The sequence below is a fragment of the Vombatus ursinus genome, unplaced genomic scaffold (assembly GCF_900497805.2).
Source record: "Vombatus ursinus unplaced genomic scaffold, bare-nosed wombat genome assembly UNPS02009132.1, whole genome shotgun sequence".
Classification (NCBI taxonomy): domain Eukaryota; kingdom Metazoa; phylum Chordata; class Mammalia; order Diprotodontia; family Vombatidae; genus Vombatus; species Vombatus ursinus.
The window spans coordinates 9,389,804-9,403,313 of NW_020948910.1; the positions used below are offsets into that span (position 1 = coordinate 9,389,804).

General features: G+C 34.7%; 1 pseudogene; it reads right to left on the bottom strand.

Annotated features, from left to right (window-relative positions):
- Positions 1-11,450, bottom strand: part of LOC114034845 — a 19,399-nt pseudogene extending 7,949 nt beyond the window's left edge.
- Between the last annotated feature and the right edge of the window lie 2,060 nt (positions 11,451-13,510).

Here is a 13,510-nt window from a genome sequence, read left to right on the forward strand (position 1 = left end):
AAGAAAGAAAGAAAGAAAGAAAGAAAGAAAGAAAGAAAGAAAGAAAGGAAGGAAGGAAGAAAGAAAGGAAGAAAGGAAGGAAGAAAGAAAGAAAGAAAGAAAGAGCTGTGTTGCCCAACCGGCCAGTTCCAGTTGGATCCCCAGTGGAACAACAACTGCTACTCACATAGATTGTTGTTTGTCCTTCACAAAGAGGACCCTGACATCAGGGAAGTGAATACCATGACATGCAAGTGAATTGGATTTGAGTGAGGGAGGACTGTGCAAAGTCACCAGACTCACTTTTTCCTCCAGAGCCTCTGGGGCCAGTGGCAAGATATAGATCAGGACAACTGGAGATGGCCCCGGATGCAATGGGAGACAGTGGCCTTTTTTCATGGTATAGTCAGTGTAAAGGCAAAGAGAAAGGAGATAGAGCATTATGTTTGAAGTACAGAGGGAATGTCAGTTTAGTTGTATAAGGAGCATATAATGACACTAGAAAGATAGGTTGGGAGCAAAGTTGTGAAAGGCTTTAAAAGCTAAACAAAGGGGTTTATATTTTATCCTAGTCACAATCAAAATTATAGCTCAAGAGATAACAATAATAAAATCTTAACTTGAAAGTGTCATACAAAGAGACTTTCTCAACCAAATAGGCCTAGAAAAATGACATATCAATATATAAAGTGTACTTCTATTTTATACACCTGAATGCATGAGTAAATCCTTGACAATCCCCAAAGACCTTGAGAAAGAAAAGAAGAAAGGATAACAAGAAATAAAGACTCATTTCTCTTAATTCAGTCCCTTCCCAGAACTTGCTCCCCAATACCACCTTTCTCTAACACTTTTGGTCTATCCATTTCCACTTGTATCTTTCCTCCTATCTTCTAGAGGCAGCTGGGTAGCACAATGAATAGAACATTGATTCTAGAGTCAGGAATATCTGAGTTAGAATCCGGCCTCATACACTTACTAGCTGTGTGGTCCTGGACAAGTCATTTACCTTCTGTCTACTTCAATTTCCTCAACTCTAAAAAGGCCAGAAATAATAGCACTTATATCACAGGGTTAGGTTGCTGTGAAGACCAATTGAGATAAAACTTTAAAGTGCTAAGTATATTGCCTGGCACATAGTAGGTACTTAATAAAGGCTTGTTCCTTTCCTCCTCTCTAATGGAATCAGATGTTCCCCAGCACAAAAACTTAGAATGATATTTGACTCATTCCTCCTGTTGGTCTCTTATAACCAGTCTTTCTCTAAGACCTATCTATTTTCCTTCGTATTTGTCCCTCATTCATCAATCTGCAGTCTGAACCCAATAAACGTACTCATCATTTCAAGCCTATATTATTGCAAAACCCTCCTAATTAACTTGCCTGCCTCCAGTCTTTCTCAATTCAATCCATCCAGCATATTGTTGCCAGACTGTTCTTGCTAAAATACATCTCATATCATTCCTATGCTCAGAGATGCCCATTATTCAATTCTATTGCCTATAAATTCCAAATTCCTCTTTCTAGCTTTCCCTCCATAATCAGGCCTTACCTACCCTACCTAGCTAATATTACGCTAACAAATATTCTCTCTAGAAGGGACATTAGTGATGACCTTACCCAATCAACCCATTTTATGGATGAGAAAAATGAGGCTTGAGGAGCTTTCCCAAAGTCCCTCTGGTAATTAGTGGCAGAACTGGGAAAAGAACTCGGGCTTTTTTACTTATAGTCCAGTACTCTTTCCACTCCTCTGAACTATCTCTTACTTGATGACAATCTCTAAGTCAGATTGATTTCCTTATTGTTCTCTTATCACACTATGATAATCCTTGGTTCCAAGCCCTGACCCATGCTGCTTCTCTACCTTAAAATATCATTCTCTCTCCTCTCCACTAAACAAATCATACCCTTCCTTCAAGGCTCAATTTAAGATCCATCTCACTCATGAGTCATCCCTGATAATCCCCAGAGAAAATTCTCGGATTTGACCCACAGGCCATAGTTTGCCAACATATGACCCAGAATATAACCCTTGATTTTGTATTATTGCTTATTGTCTCCTCATAGAAATCACAACCTTCTCAAAGATGGGTACCATATCTTAAACTAATGCCATACTACCTAGTAGAGTTATATGCACAAAGTAAGCCCTTCATAAATAAGTGTTGATTGAATAAGTAGCAGACTATTTTCTTCAGTGATGAAAAAGAATTAGTACACAACAGCCCATGTTTAACCTTGCCTCTGCCCTTATTGATTGTGTAACTGAATGCAAATTAATGTCATTGTATTAGAGTCCTGCCCAAATACCAAAAGACTTTTTAGGACTGAAAACCATGTCAAACCATACTTGACTAGGGAATACTTAGCCAGGAAAGAAGAGTTGGATGGGACTTAGTGAGGGTAGGGGGTAGGTGACATTATAGTTCTCTTAAAATATCTGCTAAGTAGAAGAGAAATTAGAGTTGTTTTTCTCTAATGGGGGAAAACTAAGACTAACAGATGGAAGAAACAGTTGTATTTCTACTCAATATAAAAAAAAAAATTTCTTAACAACTAGAGTTGTCCAAAAATGTTAGGGGCTATTTCATAGTGTAACGAGTTCTCTGTCACTGTAAATCTTATAGCAGTGACAGCCATTTTTTAAAGCACATTATAGATCTTGGGACACTGGGGATTCAGAAATTTGGCTGAGGTTGGATTAGATGACCCTTGAAATCCCATCCAGCTCTCTAATTCTATGATTATCTAAAACTGTCAAAGTCTTAGGATCATAGGTTGAGTACCGGAAGGAACCTTGGAGGTCATTGAGTCTTTCATCTTACAGATGAGGAAGCTAAGGTCCAGAGAGCTGAAGTGATTAGCCCAGGGTCACATAGCTAGTAAGTGTCTTAGGAGGATTTAAATTCAGAGCTTCTTTTTTAAATTTTATTTCAAGTACAGCACACTGTCCACTATGTAACTTAGCTGACTAAGTCTTAAGTATTTTCCTTATTTCATACTTTATCAAACTACTTTCCATACTTTGACAATGCTCATTGTAGTTAAAATCCCTAACATAGTAGGACTAGACTTGACCTCCAATGTTCCAGGAATTCATTTTAAAGAATATAATGAAGTAGTGCTGTCAATATCTGACTCAGAAGGAACTGTCCAATTCCATCCTGTTCCCAATTTTCTGCTCTCTACTTGATTCTCAGAAGAAAAAAAAGGGTTATTCCTAAGCCTGATGCAAAATAATACCCCAAACTAAGCTGGCCTCTGCCAAATGTGCCTTTGAGCAATGTGTGAAATTGAGAGGGTATCTAATCCTAGGATGCAGGTTGTTTGCAGAAAAACGATTAAGATAAAGTATGAAAAATGAAAGATTTTCTTCTAAAAATCAATGCAAACATAAGCAGAAATACCATGGTTTAGCAGAAAGAACACTGGAAACCTTGGAAATACTAGATTGGACATTTGGGTTCTGATTCTCAATATGCTACTACTGACTTCTATACACTTCAGGAAAATCATTGAACATTTGTAAGGTTCGCTTTCCTCATCTGTAAAATGAGGGGGTGGAACAATTCAGTGTGCTACAATGGAAAGACACTAGTTTTATACTCACAGGATCTGGTTTCAAGTCCCTGCTTGACTATTTACTATTTATGTAACTCTGGACAAGTCTCAACTTTTCTGAGGCTCTGATCTGTAAAGGACTTTAACTTATTCATGTTTGATGGCACTTAGAGTTTTAATTTTATAATGGCAAAGGTACCTGCAGCTTCTAAACTACTGTGTGATTGATTTTATCATTAAGAATCATATATTTAGGATTATTTCTTTTCTGGTTAACTATAAAATACTGAGGTTGCTTAGCTCCGAAATAATGAAGTGACAAGGGTGAATTAGAATGTTTTCAGCAAAATAACAATATTCAAAAAATGGAAAAATAGCACCAAAAATTTAGGTAAGGGAAGGAAATTGACCAAAATGACATTTATCCAATAGTCCAGAAAATTCAACATTTCTTAAGCATCTGCTATATACAGAGAGAGTCATTTTTGAGGCACTATGGGTTTTACAAAGGAAATACATGGTACTTTCTTGTAGATTTTACAATTTTACAATCTACTGGAAGCATTTCAAATATATGCAAATACATATAATGCAAAACAGAAGACAATAAGTACATAAATGAAGTACATGCTAACAGCAGATGGCTTGGGCTCCTATTTCATTGAAAAATATTGAGGTTATCTGATGGGATCTCTTTCAATGCCCCTTTCCCTCTTAAAACTTCTCAATATGATTACCTAATCTATTCTCTTTCTCAGAAGATACAAATCTACCTCTTGATAAGAGTAATTCTTCTGCTCATCTGTTGATCCATTCCCTCCTATATCCTCTGGGACTTTAATCTAGAAAGTATCTTTACTCTATTATGCATTTCAATATCTCATGTCACACTGGCTGCTTCCTTCCTGTTTAAAAAAAAAGTGTAGGTTTCCTTAAAGCTAAAAAAAAATAAGAAACCAAAAAACCCCAACAAAAGTTGTACTTTTCCCATTTTTCTCTTTCCTTTCACAGCTAAAATTATTTTTTTTTAAGTTGTATATATCCGAAGCTTCCACTTCCTCACCACAGGCAACATGGAGGAGAAAGAACTCTAGATTTTGAGTCAAGGCTCAAATCCTTGCTGTGACATTCCCTAGCTACGTGACTGAAGTAGTCAGACTAGGTCATGGGCTATAATTTCTTTACATTCTAAAGGTCTCCTCTCAGAAAACCATGCTAAAACAATTCTTACAAAGATTACTAGTGACCTTATAGTCACTAAATCTAATTATCTATATTAGATCCTCATCTTTCTTTTCTCTCTGCAGCACATAGCACTCTTAACTTATTTAGATGCATTCTCCTTCTTTGGCTTCAGAGCCATAATATTCTCCCAAATCTCCTCCTCGCTCTCTAACAAACTATTCCTTCTTTGACTCCTTAGTAATCCCTTTTAAGGTGAGTGTTTCCCAAAATTCTGCCCTGAAGTATCTGATCTTCTTCCTATATACTCTCTCATGGCAATGACCTTTACCTTTATGTAGATGACTCACAAAATTTGAATTCCATCCCCGGCCTCCAGACTCACATCTCAAAACTGTAGGATATCTCCACCTGAATGTCTCACTGGTTCCTTTTTTACCTTGTTTTACTATTCCATAAAGCACTGAGATTAGATCTATCCATCCACTACATTTCTTCCATGGCTTCCATTTCTATTTCATGCTTATCTTTAATTGTTTCCCTTCCATTTCTTTGGATATCATTTTATATAAAAATATAACTTTAAAAAGACAAAGAAAATATATTCAAAGAAATTAAGAAAACATCTACAGGATGTTTAATGACACAACAGGAAATATTGAAAGGAAAATGGGAATTAACACATAATTCTCTCAATGACACGGTGCTATCTTTATAACTGACTTTACCCACTCATGTTTTAGCTTTTCCTCAAATAGATATTGACCTCTTTGAAGTCAGGGGCCACTGTCCATACTTCATTTTCTCATACTTATTTTTTATACTCACAGACATGTACAAATACACACCCATACACACACACTTTTTACCTAGTACAGTCATGTGAACATAGCAGGCAATCAATAAATATTTGTTGAGTTGAATCCAATTGGGAAAAAAAAAGGAAACTAATTCTGTCTCTAGAGATAGCGTTGCTTTGTATTTCCTTATTTCTTTAGGTCTCTATTTATAGTCTTCTGAATCACTGACTTTATATATTTTCTTGACTGAGGGTGATTTTTCCTTGCCTCTCTACAGCCAGACCTGATGACAGGGAAAATTAAGCCAGAAGAAAGATATATACTAGACTTGAAAATGACATAAGATGTCTTTTCTACTTCTAATTCAGATGATCTTATGAAACATGTTGCACAGGAATACTACTGTTATTTACTGAACCTTTGAATGCAGCTGCTTTCATAAATCTAAATCCTCATGCATTAGTTTTAACAGAAGAGCATTGTGGTCTATTCCACGTTAATGTCCAATGATGAGAAGCAACATGGGGCTGGAAAATAGAAGGTATTATACTATTTACAGTGACATTTTTAACTTTGTGGAAATTATTTTTCTACTATCTTTGAATATCATAATTCTATTTAGTTCCTAGGGGGGTCCCCTCCATTTAACAGCTGATAAAGCCACTCTCCTTGGCTCACACAAAATCCATTTCTGTTAGTTTTATTGTTGTTTGTTCAGTCATTTCAGTCCTGTCTGTCTCTTTCTGACCGCATTAGGGGTTTTCTTGGCAAAGATGCTAGAGTGGCTTGTCATTTCCTTCTCCAGCTCATTTTACAGGTGAGGAACTGAGATAAACAGGGTTAAGTGACTTTTCCACAGTCACACAGCTAGTACGTGTCTGAATTCAGATTTGAACTTAGGAAAATGATTCTTCTTGACTTCATGCCCAGCAGTCTATCCACTGTGTCAATCTATCTGCCCGTCTTCTATACTGAATCCCTTTTTCCTGACTAATAGATCCAATAAGAGGCTAATAGATTCCTAAGAACATTAATTAAAAAAAACATCAAATATTCAAGCCCCTCCTTCCATAAATGTAAATGTTCACAAATGAAAATCATGCAAATCACAGTTATCTCCACAAAGGCTTATCTTACTTTTAGCTTCTTGTGGACATCATGTTTATTCTTCTTAAATAAGTAGCTGCTGACATAAAGAGATAAGTAAAAACAAAAAGAGAAACTTTCCAAGCCAAATGACCTAGTTATTTCCCTTATGAGAGAAGTTAGGTATCAAAACACTTAAAGAAAGATACATGTATACATATATACATAACACACACACACACACACACACACACACACACACACACACTTTAATGTTCCTGGGGATGTCATATAAATCTGAGAGGCAGTGCTGTTCATTCTGAGTATGGAATGGTGGCTAGGGGAATAGAATATAGAAGCCAAATAATTTTCAAGGCCGTTTGAGGGAAATCTTCACCATGTATTTAATATATTATTTAATGTGAAATCCCAAAGTGTTAGACATATACATATCCCAGTTTGAACACAAAATTATATTTCCAAAATACTACTGCAGTATAAGAAACAGTGAATATAGAGTATTCAGAGAAGTATAGGAGGACAAAAGAATTATAATAGGATCATAGGAACATAAATTGAAAGATAGAAGGAATGTTACAAGTTATCTACTTCACCTCCATCATTTCCATTTGAAGAAACTAAGGGTTAAAAAAAAGTTAGTGACTTGTCTAGGGTAACATAGCTAGTAAGTAGAAGTACCAGGATTTAAATTCAGATCTTCTTGCTCCAAATCCAACACTCTTTCAACTGTCCCATGTGAAGTAAGCAGAAGCAGGAAAACAATGTAGGTAGTACAACAAAAAAATGGAAAGAACAATAAAATTTAATCAAACACTGTAATTCTAATAACCAACTTTGGCCCTGAAGAACCATTGGGAAAATTTGCTTCTTTCCCTTCATTGTAAAGGTGGATGATTATGAGTATGTGGTAGTGTATTATACACACACACACACACACACACACACACACACACAAACCACATCTCATCCCCATTGATGTTCACACCCATTTGAACATTTCTAAGTACATGACATTAACTGGTCTCATCTAAAAACACAGGGGCAGTGTGGGTATTATTGTGTAGACAGTAACAGAAATTAATCAGATGTGAAATAGAATAGCTATTGTGGAGTATAAACATTGCCCATGTATAGAATACTGAGGATTATGGAACAAAGAACTCTTTGCAATTGTAGCTGTCACAGGGTTTTGTAAAATTGTATGTGTGTCTGTGTGTCTATCTATCTATCTATCTATCTATCTATCTCTCTATCTCTATCTGTGTCATACAGTTGTACATAAAGATTGTGTGTGCATAATTGAATGTATAATTGTACATAAAAAATTGTGTGTATACATACACACATACATTTGAAGGTGAGCTCCTTAAGGATATGAATGTTTTTTGTCTTTCTTTATACCCCCAGCACTTATTAAAGATTTGTTGATAGACTTTAGTTTTGTTTTTGTTTTTTTTTTAACCTGCAAGGCCAATTTCTTCTGTACATATTTGGTTGGGTCTAACCACTTTTCCTGGTCTGAGTTTCTTAAGTATCATTGCTTCTTTTTCATCCAGGAAATGAGTTGCTGAGGTTTTTGTATCTTCATGTGGCAGTTCATTTTCATCACTATTGAAAATAGGTCACCATAAAAAAAAAAAGGAAAGTCATTGCATTTTATGTCTGTTAGTTGTCCTCCCAATTTTATCTACAAATATTCAGGACTACCTGGTTTACTTTTCAGTTATTCAGATCAGATTCTGATTTATGTAAGATGAATCATAAAGCTGGGTAAAAGACCTCTTGAAGTCCCATTTCATCAATGAGTCATTTCTTAAATGAGATTTCTATGATCTCAAACAGCAATAGCTAGCTCCCTTTTCCCCAAACATAAAAAGCAACATTAAATATGCCCATTAAAAATGGAAACATACTTAATGCCCTTAATATTATAAGTATACCACACAGTACAGTTGTTTCAGAAAACACGTGCAAACCAAATCACATTTATTAGAAACTACAGTGTAATATGAAGAACATTTGACTGGTTAGTGAAACCCTGGCTATAACTGACTTTTATGTGGACTTAAACAAGTTATTTCATTGCTTCTGAGTCTTAGTTTCCCTAGCGATAAAATTCTTCAGTTCCAATTTGCTATGAATTCAAAAGTCTTTTAAGATATGTGTAATATGTCTTGAGGGGAAGGGAAGGAAACAAGCATTTATTAAGCACTTACTACTTGCCAGGCACTGTGAATAAACACTTAAAAATATCATCACATTTGATTTGTCTTTTATAAATTCAAATTTTTATATATTGGATTTTCTTAAATGAAGGAATACCTGTCTATGCTCTCCATGAATGTTGCATATATGTGTTTGGTTAGCATTTCATATTTATGTTTACATAAACAATTTGAGTTTGTTTTTTTCATAGCATGATCTATGTATAACATAGAGAAGGCTGAAGTCATGAAAAAGCAGGAAAATAGAATATGTGATGAATGAATTAGGATTAATCAGATTCAGGAAGAAGCATAAGCTAATGACAGTGGAGACAAGCTCTCCTCCACCTTTACTGACAACTGAAATAGTCATATGATCTCTTCGTTTGAAAACTTCTATGCCAAGAAGTAAACGCTCATCTGCTTACATGCTCACTACAGGATCTTTTAAAGCTTACTTTAGAATTCTTCAATGCTACCATATTTTTACATACTATGTCATACAAGGTAAAATTATTTTCCAAGGCACCCACAGTCTTTATATTGCTCTAATATAATAAAGGATATTATATAACAAAGATATTAAAGTATGGAAATAATCAAAACCATATATTTAGAGAGTTTAAATATTATCCAAATAATTTATTAATAATAATTGTCCATTTATTATAAATATTGCAAATTTTATGTATGATGCCACCTAAGAAGTATGTCAGAATTCAAAGAATCAAAGACCTAAAAGAGATAATGAAATGTGTGTGTGTGTGTGTGTGTGTGTGTGTGTGTGTGTGTATTCATTTTCAGGAAGAATTTATACCAAAACAAATTTTGTTTTTAAAAAAAGTATATGGCATTTTCCATCATCAAAGCCAATTTATCCTGACTTTTACTAAATAACTATAGGAAAAAAATCCCCATTATCGAGAAATAACATTTAACCAAAAGATTGCTATTTTCTGTATTAAATTTGATGGTTTTGTGCTTGCTTGGTTATTTTCTCTTAGGCATACTTATGATCAATCTACCACCAAATAAATGTGTTTTTTTAATCCATGAGTATAATTACCATGACCAAAAACATAAATACATATCTCATTTGTTAAATATTCATTAAATAATATAAAAGAAAAATAATTCATATTGCGTATAAATATATATTTCCCCAAGATAGTCCAAATGATGCCTTATCAGTGGAGGTGACCTGAGTCCTTGAAGGCAATTCCAGTGAAATATAAGTTTTTGCAGGTCCTAATAATCTGAAAAGGTATGGAGTACAGGTTTGTTGACAGAATATGCTGGTTCTGACTACCAGGCTAGCCATGTTCGGAGAGGTTCATTGACAGAAGGAAAGCTATCAGATGACAAATTGTTTTGGCCACAGCAATTCAAATATGCTGTTTTGTATGTCACAAGTCAAGTCAAATTATAAAGTTATCTATTAAGCTCATACTATGGTCCAGGAACTATCTTAACCTTTGGACAGAAAGATAGATTGCAATGTATATCAATAATGGATATGTACATATGATAATGTAGATCCTTTAGGTACTGATGTATGTACACCCTTTATATTCTTTTTCCTAACTATATGTATTCTCACATTTAATAAATAAGAGAAATTAAACATGAATTAAAATAATACACATGATCCGGCCTCAGACACCCAACACTTACTAGCTGTATGAATCTAGGCAAGTCACAATCCCAATTGTCTCACCAAAAAAAGCAAAATAAAATAAAATATGTGTTTTATAAAATGGTGAAAAGATATGGAGAACTGACACAATAATATGGTTTGCTTTCTCTATCTTTTAGGGCTTCCCAGATCACAGAATTGTTTAGATTTTTCAAGAAGTAGTGTGTATGTGTGTATACACATGTATTTTTGTATGCAAATATAAATAAATGCCTATACATGCATTGTGTGTGTATATAAACACAAAACATATTATACACACACTAGATTTCTCTTCTCTTTTTCAAGACCATATGCAAGTTTCTTCTGCATTTGAGCCTTCTATAAAGTTTTAGCATCTTTTTTAGCTTTTATAACATTGTGACAAGCAATCACATTGACAATTTTTTCACCAAACTCACGTAGCTAAACTATTACTTAGTTCTTTGGCCTTCTCAATGTGCCCTTCAGCCACAGACTTGTCTATGTGGGCTACAAAGCATGTATTCTGAGGTGACTGATTCATTGCCTATGATAGCTCCAAGTATCATTTCAAAACAAAAAGTAAGCTCCTTCCATTGGACTTCGTTTAAAAACTGTTGATTGTCATACTCTTCTTTATTCTTCATTTATTATTTATTATTTCCTGGGACATAGTTGTGTTACTCCTTTTGCTTGTAGAAATTGGGGTTTTCAGCTCAGAATGCCTTTTATATAATTCTCAAATCTTATTCCACATATTTAGGGAAACTCCAAAAAGGATATTCTTCATCAATTTTTTTTTAGATTTGCCTCTGCCTCATTTTTAGACCCTTGAAAACCAGAACACTTAACATCTTCAATCACAGCATCATCTCCTTTATCTTGTCTTGAATAAAGTTCAGAGATTTTCAATGTGGTCTCATCTTCAGAACTCAACTCAATCACACCTTCATTCATCCCAAGACATTCACTCTACATTTTCTGTTACTGCATTTGAATTCCATTTTTGTAAACTAAATGGCTCATAAGGATTGTGGTTTGATAACCTGGAGTCATTTTAAATCCTACTGGTTCATGGGACCTGGCAACCATTTTAGATAATCTGGTTTAACTGGATCTTTTACCAAGCTGTCATTAGGCTTATTTTATCCATTGCTTTTTTTTGTTTTATTTTGTTTTTGTTATTTTACTGTTTTATAAGATGATACTGATTATAAGGAGTCCTGTTATTTTCATCTAGAAAGTTTTACAAATGAACTTTCTAAAGCAATATTGACCTTGCTGCCCTGATCTTTTATTTGGTAAGAAAGTAAGAGTTTGCTGCCTGAGGCAGTCTCTGGTTCTCTTGAGCTTGCCTGCTGTGGTAACTGCTTTGCATTAAGTTTCTCTAAGAAGTGGTATACTGGCCCAGCCATTCTGGAAAACAACTTTGAACTATATCCAAAAATTTACTAAACTTTACATACCCTTTGACCAGTGATACCACTACTAGGCCTATATAAATGAAAGATCAAAAGGAACTAGATGTATATAAATATCTATAGCAGCTGTTTTTGCAATATCAAAGAACTGAAAACTAAAGGGTTACCCATAAATTGCGGAACATCTGAACAAGTTGTGGTATATGGATGTAACTGAATATTATTATGTCATAAGAAATGACAAGATGCAAAGTTTCAGAGAATCCCAGGACGATTTTTTGAACTAATGCAGAATGAAGTGAGCAGAACTGTAATTGTAATATAATAAACACAACATTATAAAGACAAACAATTTTGAAAGACTTACAAACTCTGATCACACAATGACCAACCGTAATTCTAGAGGAGCAATGATGAAATATGCTACCCATTATCAGAGAAGTGATAGATAACAGTGCAGATTGAAACATGTATTTTCTGGACATGGCCAATGTGGAAATTTATTTTACTTAACTAAGCTTATTTGTTATAGAGGCTTTTTTTCAAACAGGGGGTGAAGAGATAGAAGGGAAAATAGATTTTTATTCATCAAAAAATTATTTTGAAAAAGAAATTATGACAGATTCAATGTCTTTAACTTAATATATTCTTTGATTTTTCAAAGTCAGCAGCTTGTTTATACAGTTTAGGTTAGAACTGCAGGAATAAGATGCAATGTCTTCTCATCTTTATCTTTTTCTTCTAATTTGGTAACGCCAACTTTTACTCTAACGAGTTGATATCCGACTACAGACAATTGCTTCGGAAATGACTACTACATGAATAACCAGTCATTTCCTATTTGTTAAAATATAGTCAGTTTCATATTTTATCATAACTCTTGGCACTCAACTTCTTTCCCTTAGACCTCATTCACCACCCTTAAAACTTTCTGGACCAAAGCACCCCTCTCTGTTGTGTTATTTGCAATATTAGAATGCAAGCTCTTAGAAGGCACAGATTGTCTTTGCTTTTGTGTTAGTGGTACTAATGCCTAGCACTGAGCCTGGCATGTAGTATGTGTTTAATAATTTTTTTTTCATTCTTTTCAGTCATTGATTTAATTAGCATGTCCATCATGTTCAGAAAGGAGTCGGGAGGAAGTGGTGAAGGAGACAGCAGATAGTGGTGTGTGAGAGAGACAGCATTAAAGTAGCCATTTCCTACTCCTAGGAATATTGTAGTCAAATTCCAGAGTTCCCAGGTCAAGGAGAAAGTATTGCAAACAGCTAGAAAGAAACAATTCAAATGTTGTGGAAACACAGTCAGGATACACAAGATTTAACAGCTTCTACATTAAGAGACTGCAGGGCAGGGAATATAATATTCCAGAGGGCAAAGGAGGTAGGATTACAACCAAGAATCACCTACCCAGCAAAACTGAGTATAATCCTGCAGGGGAAAAAATGGTCATTCAGTGAAATAGAGGACTTTCAAGCATTCTTGATGAAAAGACCAGAGTTGAATAGAAAATTTGACTTTCAAATATAAGACTCGAGTGGAACATGAAGAGGTAAACAAGAAAGAGAAAATCATAAGAGACTTATTAAGGTTGAA